The 17,216-nt window shown below is 38.5% G+C and overlaps 1 protein-coding gene across 6 annotated transcripts in view; it reads left to right on the top strand.

Moving 5' to 3' along the window:
- The window catches only part of Synd (protein kinase C and casein kinase substrate in neurons protein Synd), a 58,334-nt gene that overhangs the window by 27,071 nt on the left and 14,047 nt on the right, over positions 1-17,216 (top strand). The window lies entirely within an intron of this gene.

Genomic DNA, 17,216 nt, shown 5'->3' with positions numbered 1-17,216 from the left:
TCTGAGAGATCGGAGGAACGTTCGTTTTCGCGCGCGCGCTTCCGGTCCTAATCCCGACATCCGTCAGGCTGATGATACAGGCGGAAAAGACGGCACGGCGCTTGAATTCCACATTTGTTTCGGAACTGAGATCTCGATCGGACACGTTTATCTTAAATTCCGCGCGAGTCTCGACGAGTCGCCGACTCCGAACTTCAAAACTGCCGATTGATAACAATTGATTCGAACTTCGCTCCTTTCTCGGGGATCACACTCGGTTCTTTATTCAAGACCGATCCCGAGGCAGCCGTGAATGTTCAAGTTATTCAGCGCTCTGAACGGCGATTACGGCGATATGAACGGAAAATTACGAGCACATCGAAATAATGGCGCAATCGATTGGAGACGATGTGCGCTACGCGCTGCTCGTTAGCGCGCGCCGCGCGGCCCCGTGAGGATCCCCGGTGCTAAGTGCGTTGCTGAAGAGCGCTCCCGCAAGGTCACTGCGAGGTAGCACTCGCATCGCTTATCAGGCCGCTCCTTGAATAACGTTGAAACTCACCGCACGTCGTCCGATCGTCGCTCTTGACCATTCGCGTGAATATATATCGATGTGGTGGTTGACGTTTGAATTACCGTCATCGCTAAATCCACGCGACACGCTTGATTCCCCAAGATCGTACACCTCCACTCGCATTAACTTGTAGATAAAAGTGCCCGAGGTGCGGCGTGCGCGCGTCAGATCGGCTGACCTTAAGAAAACGCTAAACATGGAGTTCCCTCGCACGCATCTATCAGTGCCGAGTCAGTCACGGACACGCTTCGCTGCGGGCGACATCCTGCAAACCTGTGTGCGTCGCGCTCTCGCGCGACGTGTATATAGATCTGTTTTCGTAACGCGCGTTCGACGATTCTATATACGTTCGATCTTATTCGCGAGCTCGCGTGAACAAAGTTTCTATTCAACGTTTGTTTATCAAAACCGCGTTTAACGTTTCGACGAAAGATTCTCGAATAGATACGCATGTATGACGAATTTTTATGAATAAACCGACCTTGTTGAAAATGTCGACCAAATGCTGAAGATAAGAAATCAAACGCTAGCGTGTAATTTAAAGATTGCGAGAAATAAAGCTTAGAAAAATTCGTGAGGCAAAATTTCATAACGAGACATCTTTCTTTATAATTTAGAAGTTTGATTGTAAATAATCTGTAATATATGAATTAACGTCGAATTATTTTGTGGGTACCAGGAGTCAGGGAATGAACAGAGCCGCATACGTATTTCTACCTCGCGTCTTTATGCGCACGATGAAACGCGACGAGAAAGCGTCTCCTAATTAGCGTATTTCGGGAAGCGTGAAATCTCCGAGGGTTACCGTATACCTCGCAGCGTTTCTTTCTCTTCTTTTTTTTTTTTTTTTAAGTTTAACAGCGAGATCTTTAAAACACAGCGTAATACACAAAAAGCTGCTGGACCGTGTTCTTCCCCGTGCGAACGTTGTGTTATAACGACGCGCTTCGGTGCGCGCGCTCACGCGTATATATACTCACGCTCGAAAGACCTCGCCCTTTTCTCTCTCTCCGGGCAGGATCCCTTCGCGGATATACCTGCCGCACAACCTGCTTATATGCTCGCGCGTATACCAGACGACGCCACTTCGGACCTAAATCTCCTGCCCTTTGTACTCGCGAACGCGCAGGTAGAAACTCTCCCTAGCTAGCCACATCTTGTCCTATAAAGGATCGTCGTGATCTAAGAAACTTCCTGAATAATTTAACGGACAGTTCTTCATTCGAATCTGCGCTTTGAATTAGTTGTCTCTATCAGGTATTTAATTCAGACAGAAAATTATATTAAAATCAAAATTTCCACTATGTGTACCACGCGTGTATCATTATTATGTAACTTTTGCGTAATCGGTGCGCGTTACGTCAATTACGAAAAATTTTTTCCACGTATGCATTTTCGCCCGCGACGCATTTTGCCACTCGAAGATTTTGTTATTTTTAGCACGAATTGGGTCGCACGCTTTAATCGATGTCGCGTTACATTCCGTACTTGGTCGTTATTAACCTTGGCTCGCCTCGTCCAGAAACTAATTCGATCACAGCTCGTGGAATTGCATTAGCGCGAGGGTCCGAATATGCTTATCGCATGGGGGAGCATACGTCCACGCACGGAAGCGTTTCACGAGAATTTTTCTCCTTAGTTGCCAGCGACGAGAAAATTGTGAAACAAAATAATTTAATCGTTTACTTTCATTATGCGTAATTATTATACTAATTCTCGTTAACCTGACGTAGCGTAACCCTTCTTTCATGTCGAGGCGAGACCCGCGCTCATTAACATTCCGAATAAGAAATTTTAACGTTAGATAAATTAATATAATGCGCCGCATAATTTTCTTATCCTAGGCAAGATTATATACATTATTATAATCGAGTGGATTTTGAATTTTTACAATCTACAAGTATGCTGTAAAAATATTTAAGTTTTTCCGGTTCTGCCTTCTCTTTGATAGAGACAATTCTGTCGTCTATTATCAACGAATTATTCGAGTGATACATAATTCGGTAGCGGCTATCAGCCTGTCACGACCCGATTGGGAATAGACGTTGAAATTTGCCGGCCTCTTTACGCTCCACATATTTCAAAACCCTTTCCTTCATCACCCTACTTGCCGTTCTCATCCATTTTCCCGTCTCTCGTTCTCGACGGTACTATATGTGAAGAAAAATACGAAGCACTTAACGGTGGAAGAGGGTGGGGGATATATAATACGTGTATATAAAACTTGTTCCCTGCTCTAAACCTCTACTTAATAATTCAAATTATTAAAATTAACTCCACGAGTTCAAATTGAAAGTGATATATATGCGTTGCGACGATGATCAAACTTCCTCGTCACGTCTGTATACGAGCAATTATATTAAACTGTTAATCGTTAAGCCATGACGCTGCAGAATTTATTTAAAATTCCGCTACCGTGAATATATGATCCCGTAACGGAACTTTATGATCGCTCGATGATCGCGATAGTAACTCTCACGGAGTTTTTCAGGCAAGAGTGTGATAAAGCACGGATCTGTGGCGTGCAGTATAATGTGCTTAAATCCTGAGAAAAATGCTGATGCGATAGCTACTCGATCGTGTCATATGGCGGCGGGATTGTGTGCCGAGCGAGGTACAAGAGAAAGTAGGTGGTTCCATCCAATCGATAACGAAGTTCCTTCTTCGCAAGAGTGTCTTTTGTGTTCGTAAAATCGATTTCTCAAACTGAAAGGAACCACGCAACTGTGCCGCATCTTCCTGCCATTTTCTACGCAAATACACGCACCACTGCTCTTATTCGATGTTCTTTGCCGAAATAGGAGTAAGCCATAAACATAAACTGTAGTTCGGGGAATAGTACATATACATATATATTATCTAGTCCCTTAAATTTTAAACATATAATATACGATACTTCAGATAATCGATAATAAAATTGGCAGGATATCTAAATACTCTCAAGCTTGCACTTTGTTAAAATATAACATTAAAGTAGTGATTTGAAGATTTCTAAAATCATTTAATTTATAAAAATACTGAAAAGTTATATTTTTAATTAAATTTAAATATCGTTCTAAGACTTGCTCTTTATTCAAGTACCTATAACATTAAAGTAATGATTCGAAGATCTCATAAATTGTTCAATTTGTAAAAGTGCTGAATGAATTATGTTCGATTTATTCCGAGTTTTTATATTTGCTCGCAATTTTGTCTCGCCAACTTTTAATCAAAGTTTCTCGGGACGCAGAAGCGCGGTGTCACCTGAAAATTTTTCTCCTATATATTTCTGATAAACGTTTCAATCTCGGCTTAGCGAGGTTGATCCCAGATTTCGAGACCTTCATCCCTTTCCAAACGAATAATCTGCCTGAAGCAATCTTTAAGGATCGTATATGCAGGTGGATTTAACAAGCTTCGCTTCAAGGCCAATGGGAACAGCTCCGACTAATTGCACCTTCGGGATCATCCTGCATGAATTTCTGTACACCAACAACCAAGAAGAGCACCTCCAACATCTTATCTAATAGAAGACCGACCGTTTCTGACGCTCGTTAAAGTGCGAAGCGTGGCATAACGATTATAAGGGCTGCACAAGATTCTTCATTGGTATATCCTTAGGGTATGCAGGCGCATAGGCTGCGTAAGCCTAAAATGTGTGCTGTTTCTAGAGTTCAGCTATTTACATGCATAATTCTCTACGGTAAAGATTCTCTAATAATTCATATATGGAGATTATATAATTTCGGAGGTTTTGCTTGAGAATTCTAAATAATGCCAGAGAAATCCTAATTTTACGACTCGGATCGATTCTGATTGAAATATAATGAGAAAGGTACTTTCGTACATTACAAAACCATGAAATTTGCATAATATCTTCGGACTCCTATCTTTCATATTCAATCGCCAGAATTTTATTATGATACTCTAGTAATAATACTCTAACAACGGGGTGTTACCTTCACACACGCGGGGATAGTCACAAGTACCACGGTATATAACGTTAAATCCGACAAAGAGGCGCATTGTAAATTGTAAACATCGTTGGTGCCTGCGCCGGTGGAAATCGATCATTAATTTTTTACGTAACGGTCGACGAGCGGTAGCGTGTAACCTTCGACGGTGCAAGCCTATCGACGCGCGGAATTGAACTCCGGTGAGGACGTGGAGGTTACTGACATGGCCCTGCTTTGTCCGTAACCCATCCGTAATGAGCGCCGTAATTTATCCATAATTTATCCGTTGTTGCATTCCCTTTGACAGCCGTAACCACGTTTGCTCGCCTGGGTTATAACTGCAATCCTGCGGCGTTGCACGACCGCGGTACCGTCTTGCTAAACCGGCCGGAATGGCTGCCGGGTCTGATAACAGTAAAGTGCGGGTGCCCAATACACCTTACGCGAGAAAATATCTGGAGAATGTTGATAAATGCGTAGAAAAAGTGTGACATTCACGCTTTTTCATTATCGCGTACGCGTACTTACGTATTACCGTAAACGACCCGAGATTAATCGACCCGCGATCTCATCGCCGCATACAAATCCAGTCGGATGCAATATGTTAGGTATCTGACTAGCAAATATAGAAATGATAAATAGGATGGATTTATTATCGCATAACTGCGAAAGTGCGAATCGATACTTTTGTGCGTTTACACAACCAATTACTAAAATAAATCTAATATTTTAAAGACGACAAAGTTTCATATTTTGTTGGCATAATAAACATTTCAGAAATGTTAGTGAAGAAAAAGAACTATCTACAGTAATATATAAAAGACATATATCATTATTAAAAGTGAAATGGAGTGTGTTGTACGCGAGACAAATTAATTCGGTCAGAAGAATGGATTCGATTTTATCAAAACACGGGGGTGGATTTAAACTCTCGAGCGAAGTATCGAGAAACCATTTTTCAGGCAAGGCGACGCCTTATTGACCCGTGCACAATCGCAGTGTTGTTGCGCACAATAAGAGAGAGTGCGCGCTTGAAAATGCGCACGTTCGTATCTATTCAACGCTTCCTTCGTACAACTATTCTTACGTATACTCCGAGAGAGAGAGAACGTCCCGTCCATTTATTCCAGAGCCAACCGCAACATCGGTCGGGCCATACCACGGCTCGCATTCCAATTACAAAAATTATCATCGGACGCACGCGAGAGGCCCTTATTGTGCCTCGTGAATAATTTTCGGGCTTTCCGAGCACTGGCGACGCGCCAGCAAAAATTTTTAATTCTCCTTTGTCGACGATCGATTGCTGGTAGTCCAACTAGAACAATGCGTCGCGACGCTTTGCGGAAGGAAGCGCAAAATATCTACAGCTAGTAATCGCACATTTTAGTGTAGCGTGTAAGCTCTCGCACGAATTAACGATGAAAAATATATAGTAAAGATACGAGAGACACGAAATATGACCGTGTTGTTCTTTAATTATTACTCAAGACTCGAACAATGTGCAGGAAAACATCTCGAAATATGGATTTTTTAAGGAAAATAAATGCGAACGTGGGAAAACTCGTATCGACGATGATATAGCGCGGAAGAAACTGTTGTTGACATTTGCGCCAGTTTACTTCTACTGAAGCGCGAAATGACGTCCCACCATTTCTGTTAAACACAACGACAAAATATCGGAACGAGGCATGACCTACATTTGAGAAACTTGATTTTCCGGTTCAAAATTAAAACAGCGCGTGCGACCTAAGGACTTTTATGTCCGTCGAATGTACAGAATGTACAGCTGTTGTCGATAATATTGTCGATTAAATAAAAGTAGAATGTCTCACGTTTTAATAAAAGATTAATATTGCAGCTTTATGATGCGTATTATATAAAGTGTTATTACTTTTCCACGTCTTTTAAAAGGAATTTATTTGTGTGTGTGAAGCTAGCGTCTCATTTTGCGGAAACTCACAAATTATTGAGAGTTCTGACTTCCTTTTCAATAGTTCTAGAGTTCCTGCTAGTTTAAACAAATAGTTCTGGCTTTTAAAGCCAAAAAACGCGTCAGTACAAACTGAGACGCTAGGTTCACGCAGCGTCTCACTTTGTCCTACACAAGTTCCACTACTGTATCTCATCAGATTTTGCGAGATCTATAGTTCTATAACAGTTCTATAAAGAGTTCTGCCATATAAAAGCAAAAAAATTAATTATAAAGTACTAAAAAAAATTACCATGTAACGAGTATACCGAGTTGAGACGCCAGTTGAAATCTCGGAGTTCCGATTTATGTAAAATATTTTTCGAGTAGTTCTGAGCATATTGAAGCATTTCTTAAAAAGTTCCGAGCGTTAGAATATTTGTGTTATATTTTAAAAAATTAATATTAACCGAAAAGTAATCATGACGGAAAACGATGAAACGCTAAGCGAAATCTCGGAGTTCCGGTTTATATAAAATATTTTTCGAGTAGTTCTGAACATATAGAAGCATTTTCCAAAGAGTTCCGGGCGTTGGCAATGTTGTAAAATTTTTAAATAAATTAATAACACTCGAAAGTCAGGAATTTATCGAAAATAGGTGAGACGCTGGCCGTATTTCGACAGTTCTGCGAGTTTTATTATAATTTTCGTACAATTCTGAACGTGTTCTAACGTTTTCTAAAGAGTTCTGGCGATAAACATTATTTAATCATTTTTTAAATAATTTTTATCGCTCGAGAAAGACGCATTTACGTGTACATGGGTGAGACGCTGTAGGAAATCTCGGAGTTCTGGCTTATATAAAATATTTTTCGAATAGTTCTGAACATATAAAAGCAATTTCTAAAGAGTTCCGGGCGTTGGCAATGTTGTAAAATTTTTAAATAAATTAATAACGCTCGAAAGTCAGGAATTCATCGAAAGTAGGTGAGACGCTGGCCGTATTTCGACAGTTCTGCGAGTTTTATTATAATTTTCGTACAGTTCTGAACGTGTTCTAACGTTTTCTAAAGAGTTCTGGCGATAAACATTATTTAATCATTTTTTAAATAATTTTTATCGCCCGAGAAAGACGCATTTACGGGTATATGGGTGAGACGCTGTAGGAAATCTCGGAGTTCTGGCTTATATAAAATATTTTTCGAATAGTTCTGAACATATAAAAGCAATTTCTAAAGAGTTCCGGGCGTTGGCAATGTTGTAAAATTTTTAAATAAATTAATAACGCTCGAAAGTCAGGAATTTATCGAAAATAGGTGAGACGCTGGCCGTATTTCGACAGTTCTGCGAGTTTTATTATAATTTTCGTACAGTTCTGAACGTGTTCTAACGTTTTCTAAAGAGTTCTGGCGATAAACATTATTTAATCATTTTTTAAATAATTTTTATCGCTCGAGAAAGACGCATTTACGTGTACTTGGGTGAGACGCTGTAGGAAATCTCGGAGTTCTGGCTTATATAAAATATTTTTCGAATAGTTCTGAACATATAAAAGCAATTTCTAAAGAGTTCCGGGCGTTGGCAATGTTGTAAAATTTTTAAATAAATTAATAACGCTCGAAAGTCAGGAATTCATCGAAAGTAGGTGAGACGCTGGCCGTATTTCGACAGTTCTGCGAGTTTTATTATAATTTTCGTACAGTTCTGAACGTGTTCTAACGTTTTCTAAAGAGTTCTGGCGATAAACATTATTTAATCATTTTTTAAATAATTTTTATCGCTCGAGAAAGACGCATTTACGTGTACTTGGGTGAGACGCTGTAGGAAATCTCGGAGTTCTGGCTTATATAAAATATTTTTCGAATAGTTCTGAACATATAAAAGCAATTTCTAAAGAGTTCCGGGCGTTGGCAATGTTGTAAAATTTTTAAATAAATTAATAACGCTCGAAAGTCAGGAATTCATCGAAAATAGGTGAGACGCTGGCCGTATTTCGACAGTTCTGCGAGTTTTATTATAATTTTCGTACAGTTCTGAACGTGTTCTAACGTTTTCTAAAGAGTTCTGGCGATAAACATTATTTAATCATTTTTTAAATAATTTTTATCGCCCGAGAAAGACGCATTTACGGGTATATGGGTGAGACGCTGTAGGAAATCTCGGAGTTCTGGCTTATATAAAATATTTTTCGAATAGTTCTGAACATATAAAAGCAATTTCTAAAGAGTTCCGGGCGTTGGCAATGTTGTAAAATTTTTAAATAAATTAATAACGCTCGAAAGTCAGGAATTCATCGAAAATAGGTGAGACGCTGGCCGTATTTCGACAGTTCTGCGAGTTTTATTATAATTTTCGTACAGTTCTGAACGTGTTCTAACGTTTTCTAAAGAGTTCTGGCGATAAACATTATTTAATCATTTTTTAAATAATTTTTATCGCTCGAGAAAGACACATTTACGGGTATATGAGTGAGACGCTGTAGAAAATATCGGAGTTCTGGTTTATATAAAATATTTTTTGTATGTCGAAATACGGCCAGCGTCTCACCTATTTTCGATAAATTCCTGACTTTCGAGCGTTATTAATTTATTTAAAAATTTTACAACATTGCCGACGCCCGGAACTCTTTAGAAATTGCTTTTATATGTTCAGAACTATTCGAAAAATATTTTATATAAGCCAGAACTCCGAGATTTCCTACAGCGTCTCACCCATATACCCGTAAATGCGTCTTTCTCGAGCGATAAAAATTATTTAAAAAATGATTAAATAATGTTTATCGCCAGAACTCTTTAGAAAACGTTAGAACACGTTCAGAACTGTACGAAAATTATAATAAAACTCGCAGAACTGTCGAAATACGGCCAGCGTCTCACCTACTTTCGATGAATTCCTGACTTTCGAGCGTTATTAATTTATTTAAAAATTTTACAACATTGCCAACGCCCGGAACTCTTTAGAAATTGCTTTTATATGTTCAGAACTATTCGAAAAATATTTTATATAAGCCAGAACTCCGAGATTTCCTACAGCGTCTCACCCATATACCCGTAAATGCGTCTTTCTCGAGCGATAAAAATTATTTAAAAAATGATTAAATAATGTTTATCGCCAGAACTCTTTAGAAAACGTTAGAACACGTTCAGAACTGTACGAAAATTATAATAAAACTCGCAGAACTGTCGAAATACGGCCAGCGTCTCACCTATTTTCGATGAATTCCTGACTTTCGAGCGTTATTAATTTATTTAAAAATTTTACAACATTGCCAACGCCCGGAACTCTTTAGAAATTGCTTTTATATGTTCAGAACTATTCGAAAAATATTTTATATAAGCCAGAACTCCGAGATTTCCTACAGCGTCTCACCCATATACCCGTAAATGCGTCTTTCTCGGGCGATAAAAATTATTTAAAAAATGATTAAATAATGTTTATCGCCAGAACTCTTTAGAAAACGTTAGAACACGTTCAGAACTGTACGAAAATTATAATAAAACTCGCAGAACTGTCGAAATACGGCCAGCGTCTCACCTACTTTCGATGAATTCCTGACTTTCGAGCGTTATTAATTTATTTAAAAATTTTACAACATTGCCAACGCCCGGAACTCTTTAGAAATTGCTTTTATATGTTCAGAACTATTCGAAAAATATTTTATATAAGCCAGAACTCCGAGATTTCCTACAGCGTCTCACCCATGTACACGTAAATGCGTCTTTCTCGAGCGATAAAAATTATTTAAAAAATGATTAAATAATGTTTATCGCCAGAACTCTTTAGAAAACGTTAGAACACGTTCAGAACTGTACGAAAATTATAATAAAACTCGCAGAACTGTCGAAATACGGCCAGCGTCTCACCTATTTTCGATGAATTCCTGACTTTCGAGCGTTATTAATTTATTTAAAAATTTTACAACATTGCCGACGCCCGGAACTCTTTAGAAATTGCTTTTATATGTTCAGAACTATTCGAAAAATATTTTATATAAGCCAGAACTCCGAGATTTCCTACAGCGTCTCACCCATGTACACGTAAATGCGTCTTTCTCGAGCGATAAAAATTATTTAAAAAATGATTAAATAATGTTTATCGCCAGAACTATTTAGAAAACGTTAGAACACGTTCAGAACTGTACGAAAATTATAATAAAACTCGCAGAACTGTCGAAATACGGCCAGCGTCTCACCTACTTTCGATGAATTCCTGACTTTCGAGCGTTATTAATTTATTTAAAAATTTTACAACATTGCCAACGCCCGGAACTCTTTAGAAATTGCTTTTATATGTTCAGAACTATTCGAAAAATATTTTATATAAGCCAGAACTCCGAGATTTCCTACAGCGTCTCACCCATATACCCGTAAATGCGTCTTTCTCGAGCGATAAAAATTATTTAAAAAATGATTAAATAATGTTTATCGCCAGAACTCTTTAGAAAACGTTAGAACACGTTCAGAACTGTACGAAAATTATAATAAAACTCGCAGAACTGTCGAAATACGGCCAGCGTCTCACCTATTTTCGATAAATTCCTGACTTTCGAGCGTTATTAATTTATTTAAAAATTTTACAACATTGCCAACGCCCGGAACTCTTTAGAAATTGCTTTTATATGTTCAGAACTATTCGAAAAATATTTTATATAAGCCAGAACTCCGAGATTTCCTACAGCGTCTCACCCATATACCCGTAAATGCGTCTTTCTCGGGCGATAAAAATTATTTAAAAAATGATTAAATAATGTTTATCGCCAGAACTCTTTAGAAAACGTTAGAACACGTTCAGAACTGTACGAAAATTATAATAAAACTCGCAGAACTGTCGAAATACGGCCAGCGTCTCACCTATTTTCGATGAATTCCTGACTTTCGAGCGTTATTAATTTATTTAAAAATTTTACAACATTGCCGACGCCCGGAACTCTTTAGAAATTGCTTTTATATGTTCAGAACTATTCGAAAAATATTTTATATAAGCCAGAACTCCGAGATTTCCTACAGCGTCTCACCCATATACACGTAAATGCGTCTTTCTCGAGCGATAAAAATTATTTAAAAAATGATTAAATAATGTTTATCGCCAGAACTCTTTAGAAAACGTTAGAACACGTTCAGAACTGTACGAAAATTATAATAAAACTCGCAGAACTGTCGAAATACGGCCAGCGTCTCACCTACTTTCGATGAATTCCTGACTTTCGAGCGTTATTAATTTATTTAAAAATTTTACAACATTGCCAACGCCCGGAACTCTTTAGAAATTGCTTTTATATGTTCAGAACTATTCGAAAAATATTTTATATAAGCCAGAACTCCGAGATTTCCTACAGCGTCTCACCCATGTACACGTAAATGCGTCTTTCTCGAGCGATAAAAATTATTTAAAAAATGATTAAATAATGTTTATCGCCAGAACTCTTTAGAAAACGTTAGAACACGTTCAGAATTGTACGAAAATTATAATAAAACTCGCAGAACTGTCGAAATACGGCCAGCGTCTCACCTATTTTCGATAAATTCCTGACTTTCGAGTGTTATTAATTTATTTAAAAATTTTACAACATTGCCAACGCCCGGAACTCTTTGGAAAATGCTTCTATATGTTCAGAACTACTCGAAAAATATTTTATATAAACCGGAACTCCGAGATTTCGCTTAGCGTTTCATCGTTTTCCGTCATGATTACTTTTCGGTTAATATTAATTTTTTAAAATATAACACAAATATTCTAACGCTCGGAACTTTTTAAGAAATGCTTCAATATGCTCAGAACTACTCGAAAAATATTTTACATAAATCGGAACTCCGAGATTTCAACTGGCGTCTCAACTCGGTATACTCGTTACATGGTAATTTTTTTTAGTACTTTATAATTAATTTTTTTGCTTTTATATGGCAGAACTCTTTATAGAACTGTTATAGAACTATAGATCTCGCAAAATCTGATGAGATACAGTAGTGGAACTTGTGTAGGACAAAGTGAGACGCTGCGTGAACCTAGCGTCTCAGTTTGTACTGACGCGTTTTTTGGCTTTAAAAGCCAGAACTATTTGTTTAAACTAGCAGGAACTCTAGAACTATTGAAAAGGAAGTCAGAACTCTCAATAATTTGTGAGTTTCCGCAAAATGAGACGCTAGCTTCACACACACAATTTATTTTGACGCATAATTGCAACATAAGACTGCTTGTCGCATAATCGCTTGCCACTAACAGCGCTTGTATACTAACCCAGATTTTAGGCATAAATTCGCGGACGTAATTGTAAACGGTAACTGTGCCGGTCAGTTAAGTATCGTCGGCCGAGCTGTCGTTGCGAACGGCAGCCCGTCGTCGACACATGATTCACTGTCGGATGCAGATGTCCTCCATCACCCTGAAATCACGTCACGGGCCGTATCATTATCTCCGCATGGCGCGTCGCCCGATTGTTTCGATTATCGGAAAATCGTAATATTGGGCGCGCACTAGTGGGGCAAAAATTGTTTAATCCACCATCTGGGTTAACGGCTAATCGAACGTAACGGTTTGCCTATCGGGGAGCAAAATTAAAGTTTCAAAACTATGCAATCTGGGAGAAAGAGTTTTGATTGGAGCTATTAATTTATCTTCGTTACAACGGCCAATTTGATAACTATTCCAGATGCGGGCGCGCAGATCGCTCGAATGAAAGATAAACGAAGTATCCTTTCATCAAAATATCCTAGATTGCTAGAACTAAAAATAAACGAAATACACCGCGCGAATATGAATGAACGAACGTTCCGCTTGACGCTTTCGAGTGAGTTAAAAACACGGATTATTTCATCGTCACGGTAATAGCACAGTACTCCATACTACAGGGCTAATTTTAGAGGACTGGAGCCGACGAGCAAGAGCGAGCCAATATCGCTTTTACGACGATTTGATTACGCAAAACGTTGCATTTCGCGACTGCCGCCTAAGAGCGAAACTAATCGACGCCTCGAATAAGTCTGTCGGGGGCAAGGTGAAAAACATGAAATATCTTCATTCGCGACGTTCAACGCGAAAATGATGACTTTCTCTATAACAGCACCTGTCTGTCCACATTAACGCACCACATAGCGCTATTCCTAGACAAATGACTGGTTATGAGACAGTAATCACGGGTTTGTGATTTGATCACGCGAGCGTCCAAATACCCTGGAGGACATCCAGACGAATCGACGGACTTGTATATATACAACCATTTTATATATGCTGTAAAAACAAGATTTTATGGGACAGGCTGAAGAAACGCGAAATATCTTCATTCGCGGCTGTTGACCGGCGACGCCCAAAGACACACCATCATGGCTGCAGAAAAGAGGCGCAAAAGGGACGCGGACGCATACGGGCAGTACACGTGTACCGTGCCCTGTGTACTTTGGAACACGTATCGCAAACGCCGTCGCAAAGCTTCATTCCTCGACACAGTCCGTGTCTCTTTTCAAAGCGTTTCTAAACAGAACCAGCCAATCTCGAGAACCAGTCGAGGGCTTTGCGCTAAAAACCAGTTCAGGAGCTCGCGAAAAAAGGCCGCGCTTCTCGCAGCTTGCAAGTCGTTATACACACGGAGCTGGTTATTTCTATTCAAAACAAGATGCGAGACGTGAAAGCGAAAAATATTCATTTCAAACGTGTGAAAGTAACCTTCATGTTGAACGAGTGACTATCTCAATCGTAATAATTTTCTTTATAGCGAAATATAATTTAATGTTTCTAGCGTAGAAATTATTCTCGATTCGGAACCGACAAACTTCTTTAATTATAAAAAGCGAACGCAATAACGTTCGACAAAAATAGGCTAATTAGATTCGTCTAGCAAGGACGATATAAAACCTTATTCCCCCGAGGAAACTTTGCACGTATATAAATACCCTGTCTATATTCTTTTGCTGCAATTCGCCGTAAACGACGTTTTCCTCGCCTAACGTAGCGCGACATTGCTTTTAAGACCATCTATATATCCTTAACTGCCATCTCTTCGGCATTATCTTCGAAGCGTGCCGTGGCACGAATTTCCATCTTGAGATTTCTGTCGAATCCTCTCGACATGCAGTCTAGCGAAATATATATATATATATTTTAACCTTCTTGAATAAATAGATTCTTATTCTAAATAGATTCAATTAGTTTTGTACATATATTCTTATTCAAGTTTTTGTTATACCTAATTCATGTTCTGTTCTATGATCTGGTTTTTGTTTCATTCACGGTATTTTTATTTTATAATCTATTCATTTGTGCTCTGATTGTCTTGTTTTTGCTACAGATTATAACAACAACTTTGCTAATATTCTACCTTTTGCATGTACATTTCTTATTCATGCTCAATTATCTGATCTATTCATAAATTAATTTTGCAATTATCATTATTATTAAGTGCGATTTGCAGTACTTTTAAGCATTTTTTATAGAGTCACTCTCAGCTCGTTATCACTTTTTAATTACTATACAAGAAACAGTATGCGTGTTAACAAATCAGGAAGCATTAAGCATTGTTCCTCAATTGTTTAGAGGAATCCAAAAACTATTGTTATCTTCTCTGCAAATTGTCCTGTATATAGATAGACGAACTAACAGAGTCTCGAGAGAACGATGTTTCCTGTAATATTTTTCATACAACGACGGGCGTTCTCGTTGTCGACGATTTCAAAACCCGTGGACACCCGTCATTAAGGAAACTCTCAAATGGCAATCGCAATGGCGATGACTCAAGCGTGACTACATGAGGGAACGTATCATTCCCCCGGATGCATCGATGATCTGACTCCTGTACGTGGTGCAAGAATAACATTACCATTACAATGCGACCGTAGCGGGTATTTATAAAACCGTGCCGACATCCTATTATTACGTTGGATCGATACTAATCGATGTGGTCACATGGGATTTTAAATCTTTAATCCGGCGATATCCGAATCGGGAACTTCGCGCAATCGATAATCGCCGACCCGACGAATCTCTCATTTGTTATTAATATATGACCGATATAGAAATCTGCATTAAATTGAATATACAAATAAAAGATACACGATACCTTTGGGCTAAAACTCAAGAGTTCCGAGTAATCAAATCGAGCACGTGCGGTAAGCGTTATCCAGTGCGATCTCTTATCCAACGTTATCTTCAATTCCAAAAGTATAATATGCGACTGACGCGATAGCGCGTGTTAACATATGTATGCATCCGTTGTGATTGAAATTTCTTATGTTATACATTATTCTTGTGCCTGCGACTTTATTTTAGAGCGCTGCACGTTTGACGTTTAATATAATTATCGACCGTTACAAAATAACTTGATTAAATAGCGGTTATAAACTGGGCCGATAAAATATAATGAACGCTACACCCAAGACGCACAGCGTGCATTAATTAAGTTTATCGTAACGAAATTCTACCGTATTTCGTCCCACTTCTAAACTGGAACTGGCCGAAAATTTAATTAATGAGACCACATCCGGAAAATAATTAATTCGGATACTTGTGATAAAACGTGATTGTTAATGTTTGCCGCGGATAAAACGTCGCAAACATAATTATTGTTCGTGGCGTTCGACGACCGCCAGGAAGCCGCGACGTAATCGTTCATTGATATTATTTATACACGGCCGTTGTTATTTACGTATAGGATAAATAAGGGAGGATATATAAATAATTATATACGGAACCATGTACGTCGTGGCCACCGCACCGGTGCTATTTTCGAGGTCGCAACGCGGAGGAGCGTTCACACCGTCTTCCCGTCGCTGCACACGAGAGATTACGGGTTAGTCACGTTTATTTACGACACGCTTTTTATCTTATCGACGCTTCTTTCCACGCGTTCTCGGTCACCAGACACTTCATTCGGAGCGGAGATGAATACGTGAGGTCATTTGCAACCGCGGAGTGTTTCAAAAAGGACGACGACTCCGTCGAAATTTAACTTGCGACGCTCGAGTGATTTTTATATAGAAGTTATTCGATCAGCAATTTTTGTCTAAGCTGAATTTAATAATTTTTGACGTAAACTATATATTTTTTCTTTTAGCGAGAAATATATGTTATAATGTTACAATGCATTTTATTAAAATATACGACCAAATATTTTCATATTTCCGAATTTTAAATATAATTGTAACTAAATATAATTCGGTAGGCGCACATCGTCTTTATAATTTCTAGTTTACAATTTTATTAATTATGTTAGAATTATGCAAGTTACGCTAAAAAGTAGTTTTTTTACGCCCTTTTTCTCGCGCGAACTCATTTTATTATCTGCAATTTTCTTTGATTAGAGAAATTAAGAAGTGGAATTTAAAATGTGAAAAAAGTAACAGGAGGAAAAATTACGCTTTGCGAGAAAAATTACGTTTTCCGCGAATATTGTACGATACACGTGGAGTTTCGCAGCCTCGTGCTGGTAGTGCGTATATGAAAGCGACACAACTTTCAACAAGGGTAACACGTGTGTGCGCACGCTCGATACTCGGAAAGGTAACGTACGTACGATACACCAGACCCCTTATAAGCGGTAATAGTGACATAACAAAACACCACCACACACACGAAGGCGCGAGATAATAATGATTCAGCATGATACCGTTCGTGCTTTTCTCTCGCACGTGTCATCAGAGGAAAAATCAGGTTATTGCCAAAGGCATTCTATCATTATATAGTAACCAATAACAATTCTTACTACCTTGTAATTTTTATCACTTATTGTTAGTGCAGAAAATTGTAAAATATAATGTGAACGAAGGAATCACGCTGAATAAAAATACATGATGCCGATTTTCTATAGTTACGCTAAAAAAATTTTAGTTTGTT

The sequence above is a fragment of the Temnothorax americanus genome, unplaced genomic scaffold, assembly GCF_048541705.1.
Source record: "Temnothorax americanus isolate GAGA-0224 unplaced genomic scaffold, ASM4854170v1 Scaffold13, whole genome shotgun sequence".
In the NCBI taxonomy this organism is placed as follows: domain Eukaryota; kingdom Metazoa; phylum Arthropoda; class Insecta; order Hymenoptera; family Formicidae; genus Temnothorax; species Temnothorax americanus.
This window is presented reverse-complemented; position numbering and strand designations above follow the sequence as displayed.